Source organism: Dasypus novemcinctus, chromosome X, assembly GCF_030445035.2.
Source record: "Dasypus novemcinctus isolate mDasNov1 chromosome X, mDasNov1.1.hap2, whole genome shotgun sequence".
In the NCBI taxonomy this organism is placed as follows: Eukaryota; Metazoa; Chordata; class Mammalia; order Cingulata; family Dasypodidae; genus Dasypus; species Dasypus novemcinctus.
The window spans coordinates 16078008-16090598 of record NC_080704.1 but is presented as its reverse complement, the minus strand read 5'-3'; positions in this window follow the sequence as shown (position 1 = coordinate 16090598).

The following is a 12591-nucleotide window of genomic DNA, read 5'->3' as shown; positions in this document are numbered from 1 at the left end:
CTAAGTGCCAACTAGCAATGCATCTGGAAAAAGACCTTGACCAAAAGGGAAATGGTAAATACAAATGAGTTTTTGTGGCTAAGAGATTTCAAAGTGAGTCAGAAGGGCATTCCAGTAATTACACTTTTGCAAGTCTCAGCAGGATCTCATTGACTGCCACAGTAAACAGTTCCTTAAATAGCAGGACTCCTGAGGGCTCCAGAGATATCCAGAAACTATAAGCAGGGCAGACAGCTCAGAAATTCAGCACCCTGTCAGTGGACCTTACTTTGGAATTTATGCTCCCCAGTGTAACAGTTACACTCATTTATAGGTTCTCTACACATAGCTCTTTTGCCCCTTTATTTTGAACTCATAATTAGCACTATACTTGATAAATATATGTCCCAGAGACCTAAATCTTTGGTCTGTCCATGTGCCAGTTGAGCCCTGAATTTCAGCAGAGTTGCAGCACCTACTCTCCGGTTCATTGGAATCACCCAGGACAAGTAACAAGGAGATGATGATGGACAATGCCCATCCTAAGGAACAGAGTATCTGCAACTTCAAGATAACTCCATTCATCTGCCCCATAAGATCTAAGACCCCTCTCAATTAGAAACAGAGAGAGCATCACCATTCCCAAATCCTCAAGTTTGGGGAATGAACAATGGACTAAAGAAGACTTATTATTATTCTATAATACTATAGACTTATTGTTATTCTAGCAATGGAAGAACTCTTATTGATGTAAAGGCAGTGGTCACTGGAGGTTCTGAGGGGTGGGAGAGAGAAGAATAGGTGTAATACAGGGACATTTTGGGCACTGGATTTGTCCTGCATGACATTGCAGTGACATACAGGCCATTGTGTATTTTGTCATAACTTACAAAATTGTGCAGGAGAACATGTAGTCCATGGTTAGTGGCAATGCTTCAATATGTGTTCATCAATTGTAACAAATGTACCATAATGAAAGGTGTTGTTCACGTGGGAAAATTGGGGAGGGAGAGGGAATGGGGCATATGGGAATCCCTTATATTTTTTATGTAACATTTGTGTAATCTAAAGCTTCTTTAAAAATAAAAATATATATATTTTTAAAAAATATTAGGCACATCAAAAAAAATTAAGTCACTTGAGGTTATTCTTTGCTCTGTATCATATGACATCATCTTGATAAGCAGCTAAGCTTCTTTGTTTCTATTCTTTCAATTACTTTCTATTTGACTTAATTTTGATTTTTAAAGATTGTTTTGGCTGCTAGGTGAAAGTTCTTTGGGTGATGAGGCACAAACACAGATAACAGGCAGATCAGAATGCATGAAAGTAAAGCTTTGCTAGATCAAAGAGCTTGAAGGGGGAGAGGGGAAAATGAGAGCTGTGGAGGGGCAGGGGGCTCACCTAACCTAGGCTTCTGCTATGGAGGAGGAGGGGCAGAGCACATGTGGGTCCTGGGCTCTTGCCTTTATTGTGACCCAGAGGGGAGGGGGGTAGGGTGGTCCTGTGAATTCTGGGGATTGGCAGTTTTAAACTAGATGGCTCAAAAAGCAGGTGTGGCAAGAGCTGTTGAGAGAAGCTGAGGGCAGCTCTTATTATCCAACCCAAATGGAAGTACCTGCCCTGCCAGGAAATTATGTGGCGCAAGGGCAGAAACAGCAGGGGCCATTTGGAGAAGCTGTGGGGGAGGGTAGCTCTTATTCAGACCACCTGGAGGTATAGGCCTTAAGTTGCCCTTACACCCAGGGCAAGGCTAGTTGGGGTGGGTACTCCAAAGGGAAGCCAGAGTTCTTCCTTTTATCTCTGTCTTCACCCTTTTTCTTCCCTCCCTCTATAGGTAACCTTTAAAAATTTTTCTTTGCGTGTATTTTTTGTTGTTCCTTTTTGAAACTTTAAGCAAATATGGATATACTTATTCACATCCCCTCCTTTATCACATAAAAGTTAGGATACTCTAATCCTCTTCTGCGCATTGCTCTGCACTTACTATTGTCTGAAGATCATTCCTTTCAGGACCTAGAGCTTGTCCTCATTCCTTTATACAGCTGGTAATACTCTATTGAGTGGACTTAACCATGGTTTATTCAACTAGTCTCTCATTGATGGACATTTGGGCTTTTTCTGGTCTTTTGCTATTAAAATGCTTCAATAATTAACCTTGGGCATATATCAATTTGCATTTTTGCATGGGACTATTTAAAAAGATGAATTGAACCAAATCCAAAGCCTGTCAAATATAATGTGTATAATATGATTGCTCAGATGAGCCCCTCAACAAAAACACAAAAACCTGGTAGTCTGTGATTCATGATCTACAATCATAATCATGTTTAATTTTATGATCTCACACACACATACACACATAATGATAGCACATGCCCACATACAATCGTAATGATAATGAGTATAAGCATACCATTAACATTCATAAAGTGGACAGTTGGTGTGATTCCATCAGCTGCTCTAATAGGTTGAATCCAAGCTTGAGCTTCATGGCAACACATTTTGGGCCATTGTATAGAGGCCAGTACTTGGATATTGTATGGTGATTTCCAAGATGAGAATAGAGGTGATCCTCAGTTTTAAAACTGGTCATCCAGTTGAAGTATCCTTGACAGTTAAAGACTTGGTGTAAGGTGGAAAGTGTATGAGCAAGTGTTCATGAACCTGAATTCATATCTTGGCTCCACCGTGTGGAAGGTAGAAGGTCTTAACCATTGGATAGAAGGTGATGTGAAAGCCAAAGCTATCCCTGGAAAAATGAGACCCACAGCCCTGATTTGCCACTCTTCAGACCCACTGCTACTGGATCTCTTTGTAAAACCTTCATTGGTGGCCTAGCCATTGTCAGATGCCTGGTCTTCCCTTTCAGAGGACAGGTATAACAGATAGGTGGTGAGGATGAGAGGTAAATTTTACCCTTATTGCTGTCAAATGTAGCAGCTTCTAGAGGAGCCACTTGCAGTAGTATCTGACTCAAGGTGGACAAGGAAGGTCACTAAGAATCCAGATGTCTCCCCATCATCTGTGAATGTCTTCTTGTTCAGGGTAAACATTTTAAGAGTTATATTTCCCTATTTTCGAAGAGAAACCGTACTTATCCAGGGCTTTAGAAAAGCTCACAGCATTTATTTGCAAAAAAATCACAGATGTTACTCCAGCATTTTGCTACAAACAATAGGTATAGCTATTTCCTAGGGCATGAGTAATTTTGATAGATGATACAGAAGTTATTGGAGGACATATCATCTAGATTTTGGTTCAACTATTAGAGAAGATTGAATATGTGATAAACAAGTTGCTTTCACATTCCTTTTTTCTTTTTCTTTCTTTGTTTTTTTTTTTCTGCCTGTCAGTTGGATCAGATTGCATCATCTCAAAAAACAGTTGCCAAGCAACAGATAAAGCTTCCATTAGACCATGAAAGAGCCAGCTTAATAAATCTTTTAGCCAAAATCTCTTCTTTTGGGGAATTATTCTCCCCAATATTCCCCAGGTATATAACCTATGAGGCGTGAAGGTAGAACTTTTTACCTTCAAATTTTGTTGTCTAAGATGCAAATGCCAACTGGACACTGATATGATGGTAGGGGTGACATTCCCTTAGCCTTTAAAATGAACTCAGCAGAGACTAGCAGAAAGTTAGGAGGGCTGAGTTGCCAGGTGTTTTCTGTCATTCAGATTTTGGTGCAAGAAGACTCCAAGGTGTAACTGAAGATCAAAGACAGCGTATGTTTTGGTTAAGACAAAGTTACCCAGGTTGAAGCCCAGCTCTATCATTGACCATCTCTTATAAGTAAAACTTCCTAATATATCTGGGTCTCAGTTTCCTCATTTGTCAAATAGGGATATTAATAACAGTGTGCCTCAAAAGGTTGTTGAAAGGATTAAATGAGAAAACACAAAGGTATCAGAAATACAGCATACCCCACCCTACCCCCAAAAAAAGTCTAAGCATGTTTACTATTATTTTTACACTCCAGGCACTCCCCTCCTTCTTATTTGTCCCACTGCTTCTTGCCTTTGAGCCTCCTTCCGAGCTCCCATTTTCACATTGCACATCTGCCTTTTCCAACTGCTAGATAAACTCTTTTTTTTTCCCCAAATTCTACTCAATTTATTCTAGATAAACTCTTAAGTGTAGGGGGGAAAGCAAACAGTCTAGAATCATGAGACCTGGGTTCTCAGCTCCACCTCCTATGACCTTGGAAGAGAGATGAAGGTAAATGCACCCAGAGATCAGAGTTTGGAAGGTGGGACAGGTCCCGGCCTCTGCATAAGATTCCCCATCAATTTGGCTGTGGCCGTGGGCATCTCTGCATTAACTGAAGCCCCTGCCTAAGGAGCCAGGTCCATACCCTTGGCACTAAAGCACCCATCCTTTTAGTGGAATCTACTTCTTATTATGGAAGGAAGGAGGGAGGCTTGTTTATATTTAATTCTGTACTTGCACCAGGGCAAGGTACTTTAGTCATCCTGAACACCGTGCTATTTCCTAGGTAAGAACTCTGAACCTCAGCTTCCTCATCTTTAAAATGGAGATCTTTGTGCTATCTAGTTGCTTCTAGCAGTTGCTACCTCTGTGATACCCAGTGTATTCTCTTTATACTTTCAGTTGTCTGATTAAGAACTATACACAGTGAATCATTCTTAATATGACAATTATTAGTGGTAACATTGTGAAAGTACCTTATTAGATTTTAAAGTGTTCTACAAATCTTAGATACTTGCTGCAATAATCCTTGATTTCCCTGTCCCTCTCTTATCTGCATCCTGCACTGAGCTGCCAGGCTACCCTTCCTCTGCCACCACCTGCATCAAGTCACACCCCTGCTCACCCACCTCTGACTCCATAGGTCACACTACAGGAAGTCTCAACTCAACCCCAAAACATCAGAGTTCTCCAGAACCTGGCCCCACTCTTGTTGTCAAACCATATTTCCCATTGAGCTAGCCCCGGGCATTAAAGGGACAGCTAGAAAGACTGCAGAGTATTTGCTGCTTGTCATCAGTACGAACTAGCTTAATCAGGTTGCCACCTTGCTGAGCAAAAGGAACACGATTTTTAGAGACCAACAGATTCAATTCCCACAGAATCCCTCCTACCAAAATGGAAATAGAAAACAGTGAATTAACTAGAAAGTGAACTCCCATCTGGGAGAAAGTCAATGCCGTAGTTGAATATGAGGAATCTACAGAGAAGGGTAAGGGGTAGATGAAAAAGGAGAAGATATGGAAACAATGGGATTTGAGAGTAAGGGAGAGAAGGGCAAAAGTCCACAAAGTAGGCAGTTCTAAGAAAGAGAGGGCCCTGCTATTTTAGAACATGGACCCTGAAAGTTATTCTTTGTAACTGGCTTCAGCCACTACAAATATCCAGGCTGGGAGAAAGGATGTGGTTGGGCAGCTGGTCTTCCCTACACCATCTTCAAACTGCTCTTGTTCTGTCCTGGACAATGATCATTAGACATCAGTTATTCCATGAAACAATTTCTTATACTTGCATCCTTATTTTGTAATATGGAAAGAAACGAATATGGACCCAGTCTACCACCTCTCTTGCTTACCCTTCTTGGAGTCTTCTCTGACAGTTTTGATGAATTCAGGAGGAAGATATTCCTTATAGCCTAAGTGCTAGTTACATTATAATTTTGTGCTTCCAATCATACATAGGAAATGTCACTTTCCTTGAAATATAACATCTTGATTTTAGCAAGCTGGTTTTTAAAAAATCTTTCATTTACTCTGGAAAGGAGGTGAATCAAGAATTTGTTTGGCTGCACATAGACAGATGAACTAGCATTAGGAAGAGATGGGCTTCTGCAAAAGAGATTGTAAAATATGTTAATGGTGTTCATGTTTCCCCCTCCCCCCCCAGGAAGTTTTTCCACTCAAATATTCAGTATTTATAATAAACCACGTTCTTTGTGGCGGTGGGCAAATTTGAGGACCTGGAAGAATTTTAATACAGAGCAGGGTTGGGAAACTACAGCCTGTGGGCCCAATCCATTCCAATGCCTGAGTTTATAAATAAAGTTTTTTGCCATACAGCCTGCCCATTCACATATGTATTTTTTTTTAGCGTGTTCTTGCTACAAAGAGGAGTTGAGTAGTTGAAACACTTATGGCCCACAAAACTGAAAATATTGACTGTTTGGCCCTTTAAAGAAAAATTTCGCCAACCCAGGTAATATACCAGGCCTAGAGGCAGTTACCAATGATAAAAGGAGATAGAGTTCAGGTGATCCCTGCTGCTACCATTCATGGCAGTTGGACATGAAGGTCACAATCTTCACTTTTGGAGAATGAAGAGACCACTACAACTGTTCCAGTTATCTGGTAAGGCAAACAGCCAATGGCAGGCATGGTGTTTTTCAGAATCATAAAATCATAAACTTCCCAGGGACCTTGAAAGTTGAAGGCAGCCGGTCGGCTGCACCTCGTGGACTGGTTCCACCGGGGGAGAGGGCCTTCCTCACACTGCCGGCATGAGATACGGGTTGTCAGGGCGACTTCTCTGCCTCGCTCTGGGAACCCACTGGGGCCGCAAACCAGCTGCGGCAAAGAGGACCGCACTACGAACTCACATGAACACCGGCCAGAAGAAACAGGAGACGTTATTGGGAGAGCCAGAGCGTGTGGGCTCATGTGCAATCTGCAGATGAGTTCGGGGAAGAAGAGGGGAAGGGGAAATATATAGGGATATGGTAATTTAGGGGAGGCGCATGCGCCTTGGCCTTGCCCCATGACTCAGCACTCATGACTCATCATGACTCAGTACTCCTGACTCACCATGACTCAGCACTCCTGACTCATCATGACTCAGCACCTATGACTCATCATTGTGACGGCATCCAGGCCCACAACATGGCCTAGTCTCCCTACATCTCACCCCTTTTTGTAAAATAAGGCAGCGGAATGCACATGGCCATAAACTTGCGGTGACTGCACCTGTCTTAGGTCGTCTTCCTCTGAAGGTCTTACCCATCACTGGCTGCCAGCCAAACTCAAGCAAGTGTAAGGGTGCAAGTGGCTGTGCCTGGCTTAGTTTTTCTCCCTCTGGAGAGCTTACCCGTCATTGGCTACCAGCCCACCAGCCATGCCTTGTAGGGAGAGTAAGGGAGCGGGCAGTCGTGGTAACAGTGCGATTCAATTGTCAACGGTCACTGAGTCATGCAGGCTGGCTTGCTGAAGTAGCTGGCACATAGGTGGTGGAGGCTAGGCAAGAGTCAGGGGGTGGCTAGGGCATAGGAAGGGAAGGGAATGGGACATTTTGAGTTCTTCGGAGCAAGGCTTTGCATGATGTTGAAGCAGCATATGCTCGGTGTGGCTACACAGTGGTGGTAGTGGTGGCGGCTTCTTCTCTCGTGGGGAGACGCTGGTATCCAAGGGGGTGCACACAAAAGATGGTGACTGCTGAAATATACTCTATTCTTCTTTGCAGCCATCGCAGGAGACAGGGGCTAAGCTGAAAAAGCCAATTAAAAGAACAAGGGGGCCGAGGAGCGGGGCAATCCAGGCTGCGAGCGGGGAGGTAAACCAGCTGAGAAAGGAGGGAGGGACTAGGGAGTTTTTAGACAGTGATTCATGTAAATTTTTAGTCATTATAGTAGACGAGACAAATGGGAGGTAGCGTTCTGTGAGGAACAGCAGGGGGAACAAGGCAGGTATCATAATCTCCAATATTGCACTGCCAGTATGGACAACCGCCATAGATTTGATTATAATTATAGCAGTAACTCTCCATCTGCTGGAAAAGGAAGCATGCATAGGGTAGGTGCAAGAAAGTATTGAGTGTAAAAGAGCGCGGGCTAAGGCTGGTAGAGCATTTGTGCAACCTGTGGATGGGCAGCGGACCAATCCAATGATGGCAGTTGAAATACGGTCGTGGTCGGAAAAAGTTTCCCTAACGGTAATCTCCCAAGAATAGGCCTGTGTTCCCACCAAAGGGGGGGGGGAAGGGTGGTAAGGATAAAGAAGATCAAGACAAGGGGAGACATATTGTATGAACTCTATCTGCGTGGGAGCAATACCAGTTAGGAGAAGGAGTGGCCCCTCTCAGTGCCATGAGTTGGCCGGTTACCAGAGTTGGCAGTGGTCTGAGATGTGGTGGGAGCTGGCCGGACAAGTCTCACGGGGACCCAGATGGGCTGATCTGGTGGGGCCCACGTCGGGAGAGAAGGGCAAGGAACAAGAGGGGGGAAATACAGAAGAAGGATCTGAGAGCGGAGCAAAGGGTGCAGGGGAGTTCTCAGGAGGCGAGACTAAGACAGGCGGGTCAGGAAAGGGAAGCGGGGGGTAGAGGCAATTCGTTGAAGTGTAGTGAGGTAGTTGGGATGGGGTTAGTGACGGGGGTGGGAGGCCCGAAGGGGTCAGATCGTCGAGCGGCAAAAGAGAATGGGAAGAAGGTTTGTCATCCGGAGAATCCGCGAGGGGGCAGGGCACAGGTTGCCCATCCTCAGAAGCAGAAGCAACGGAGGAGAGTGGGGCAGGGACTTCAGGGAGTGGGGCCATGGCCAGGCATGCATGGATAGCAAAAAGCGCAGGGAGGAGGCCAAGAGGGAACACCTTTCCCTCATTAGCCTCCGCGGATTGGACGCTCTAAATAAGGCGCTCCCATGTGCGTGGGTCCCAGAGGGAAGCAGTGGACAGCCAAGGGTTGAACTGGATGACCGAATTCCAGTACTTATGGAGGTCCCTCTCAGAGACCTTCACATTGCAGCTAGCGAGGAGAGCCTTAAGGATTTGGGTTTGGGGGACAGAAGTAGAAGAAGAGTTGCCCATAATGGGGCAGTGGTAACTCACGTGAACACGGGTGCGACAACGTCCGTCAGGCAGCGGGGTCCCTGTCCATTGGTCCCTGTTCGGGCGCCAGATGAAGGCGGCCGTTCTACTGCACCTCGTGGACCGGTTCCGCCCAGGGAGAGGGCCTTCCTCACACTGCCACATGAGATACGGGTTGTCGGGGTGACTTCTCTGCCTCGCTCCAGGAACCGCCGCTGGGGCTGCAAACCAGCTGCAGCAAAGAGGACCACGCTACGAACTCACACAAACACCGGCCAGAAGAAACAGGAGATGTTATTGGGAGAGCCAGAGCGTGTGGGCTCATGCACAATCTGCAGATGAGTTCGAGGAAGAGGAGGGGAAGGGGGAATATATAGGGATATGGTAATTTAGCGGAGGCACATGCGCCTTGGCCTTGCCCCATGACACAGCACTCCTGACTCACCATGACTCAGCACTCCTGACTCACCATGACTCAGCACCTATGACTCATCATTGTGATGGCACCCAGGCCCACAACACAGCCTAGGCTCCCTACAGAAAGTCACTGAGATCACTGAGAAATAAAGAAAAACAAGAGACTCTCAAGACTTTTGTAATATATTTGTCATCAGCGGAGGGATTAAATTCAAGCTGGCAAATGCTTACCCTTTAGTAACAGTACCGATTTAGTGAACTGTTCTCTGCTAGAACATCAAGACTATGGTATCTTTTTGTCCACCAGTAAAGTGGATGGAAATATAAATTAATTTTGGATTAGTGAAAACATCCTTCACTGAAATGTGACTTTGCTCTTTGGTTTATAATCCTAACCTCCTGGCTAAGATATTATTGGATCTTTGACTGCCTTCAGCATTCTTCTCTCTCCCTCTTCTCTTTCCTTCCTTTCATCAATAGTTATTGCACCTCTTATTTTGTAAGGAGCATTATGGTAGGAATTATGAAGGATACAGAACAAAGACACGATTCTGAAGGAACTTAGAGACTAGGATAGACAAGACATGTACATAAGGCAAATATACATGACCATGCCCTATGTAATATATTAATTGCACTGTGAAGGCTGTGTTTTAGTGTGCTAGGCTGCTGGAATGCAATACACCATAAATGAGTTTCTTTTTACAATGGGGATTTCTTAGGTTGCACACTTACAGTTCTAAGGCTGAGGAAAATGTCCAATTCAAGGCATCATCAGGTGATGCTTTCTCCTTGAAGACCAGCTGCCAGTGATCGTAGACTCCTCTCTGACCTGGCAAGGCACATGGCAGCATCTGGTGGTCCCTCCCTTTTCCTCTGGATTTCATTGCTTTCATCTTCATGCTTCCTCTGGCTTTCCCACTCAGCTTCTGTGGGTTTCTCTCTGTGTCTCTCTCCGTATTCATACCATTTATAAAAGAATCCAGTAAAAGGATTAAGACCCACCCTGGGCCATGCCCCAGCTGAAGTAACCTAATCAAAAGGTCCCATCTACAATAAGTTCACACCGACAGGAATGGATTAACTCTAAGGACATGGCTTTTCTAGGGTCCATAAAAACCTCAAACTACCACAGGCTGGTTGACCTTGGGCACATTATTTAAATTATCTGAATCTCTTTCCTCAATTATAAAATGAGGACAATATCATCTACCTCCTAGGGTTGTTGTGTAGGTTAAATGAGTTAATATATGCAAATCACTTAGGAAGGAGCTTGGCATGTAGTAAGTGCTATATCCTTTGCAATGTATTATTAATATGGAGAGCTGTAGAAGTTCATAAAAAGGACCTTGCTCTTCTGATTAGATGTTCAGTCAAGTTCCATGGAAGAAGTTGCATTTTAACCAGACTTTGAAATATAGATGACACATATAGATGACATTATAGCAGACAACAATAAGAGGATTATGTTCAAGGGGAAGGTACTGAATTAACCACGTCAGTATCCTAGTCTCTAGATTTGGATGGGAGAGAAACTGTACATAGCCCATGATATTCTCCACCCCACTTTTACCTGTATCTGACTTTGCAAATTATTGAAAGCAATTATTCTGATTCTCCTTTGGCACTTTTTGGCAAATTTGAGGGTGACATAGTTATTGTGTGAGGGAAAGCAAGTTCAGGGACACACGAGAGAAATTATGGGGTTAGGGCCCCAAGACAAGATGCAGGGAAGCTGAGACGTACTAAAGAAGAGCCAGGATGAAATTCTGTAAATTGATTCCAATGCTGGCTTAGATGTTTGGACCAATAGGAGGATATCTCCCAAGCAAAATTACCCTACTCTAGGGGGCAAGGTAGGAGGCATTGGCCTAAATAATAGGTGCTCTGACAGACTGAGAAATTATTGACTTCATCTCTCTCACTATGGGGGACTTCTCAGCACGAAATATGGAGGAGTATATTAGAAAAATAAATGTTTGGGACTTAAAGAGGAAAGAAAGGGAAAGGGGCTCTTCTGACCACACAAGCATGTGTTGACATACACACAGAAAAGGAGGAATAGGACCAACTTAAAAAACAGGGTGAAGTATTAAAAACTTAGTCATGCCACCTTGAAAAATATGTAGAAACAATGGAGAAAAATAGAATAAAGAAGGGATAACTGACAGGGAAAAGTGGAAAAAAGAAATATTTCTGCTTTCATTTAAATAGCTTAAGCTATTAAAAATTAAAATCTGTATTTTTATATGATTGTCCAGTGATTCTTATATGTCCTAAAGTTTGAGAACCACTGGTTTAGAAAGTAGTAGAATATAAGAAGCAGACAGAAGCAATGGACAGGGAGCCACTGGAGGGATAGATGTGCTCATTGTTCTGCTGTGGTGTTTGGTAGAGGATAATGGTCAGTTGCCCTTGGGTTTGACCACACAGAAGTCATTGGAGACCTTGGTTTAAGAGGTGGCATCAAAAATGGTCAAAGGACTAGAATAGACATTTCTTCAAAGAAGATATACAGATGGCCAATAAGCACATGAAAAGATGCTCAACATCATTGGCTATCAGAGAAATGCTAATCAAAACTACACTGAGATACCACTTCACATTCACTAGAATGACCAATATTAAAAGAAAACAAAAACAGAATAAGTATTGGTGAGGATGTACAAAAAAGGGAACACTTATACATTGCTAGTGGTGGTGTAAGATGGTGCAGCCACTGTGGAATTTATTAATGATTTGGCAGTTCCTCAGAAAGTTGATAATAGAATTACCATATGACCTGCTTTCCCTTCTTTTAGATACATGCAAATCCCAAAAGAATGGAAAGCAGGGTATTGTGAAAGATATTTGTGTGCCAGTGTTTATAGCAGCATTATTTGCAACAGCTGAAAAGTGGCAGAAACACAAGTGTTCATTTACAGATGAATGGATAAACAAAGTTTGGTTTGTACACACAATGGAATATTATTCAGCAGTAAAAAGGAATGAAGTTCTGATGCTTGCTATAACATATGAACCTTGAAACCATTGAATGCGATTTCACTTATATGAAATACCTAGAAGGAGCAAATTTCATAGAGACAGACAGTGGATTATAGGTTATGAGGGGCCAGGTTCGGGGGAGGCAAAGAGGGAGTTATTGCATAATGGGCACAAAGTTTCTGTTTGAGGTGATGAAGGTCTTGGGGCAATGGATAATGATGATGGTAGCATCATATTGTGAATGTAATTAATACTACAAATTATACACTTGTAAGTGGTTAAAATGGGAAATTTTAGGTTGCATATGTGTCACTATAATAAAAAGGGGGGAAAAAGGCAGTGTTGGTGGAATGGGCTCATGGGCAGAACTGACAATGTGGGGTAGGGGAGGGGTGGGGAGGAGAACATGCACAGACACTGCTGTGA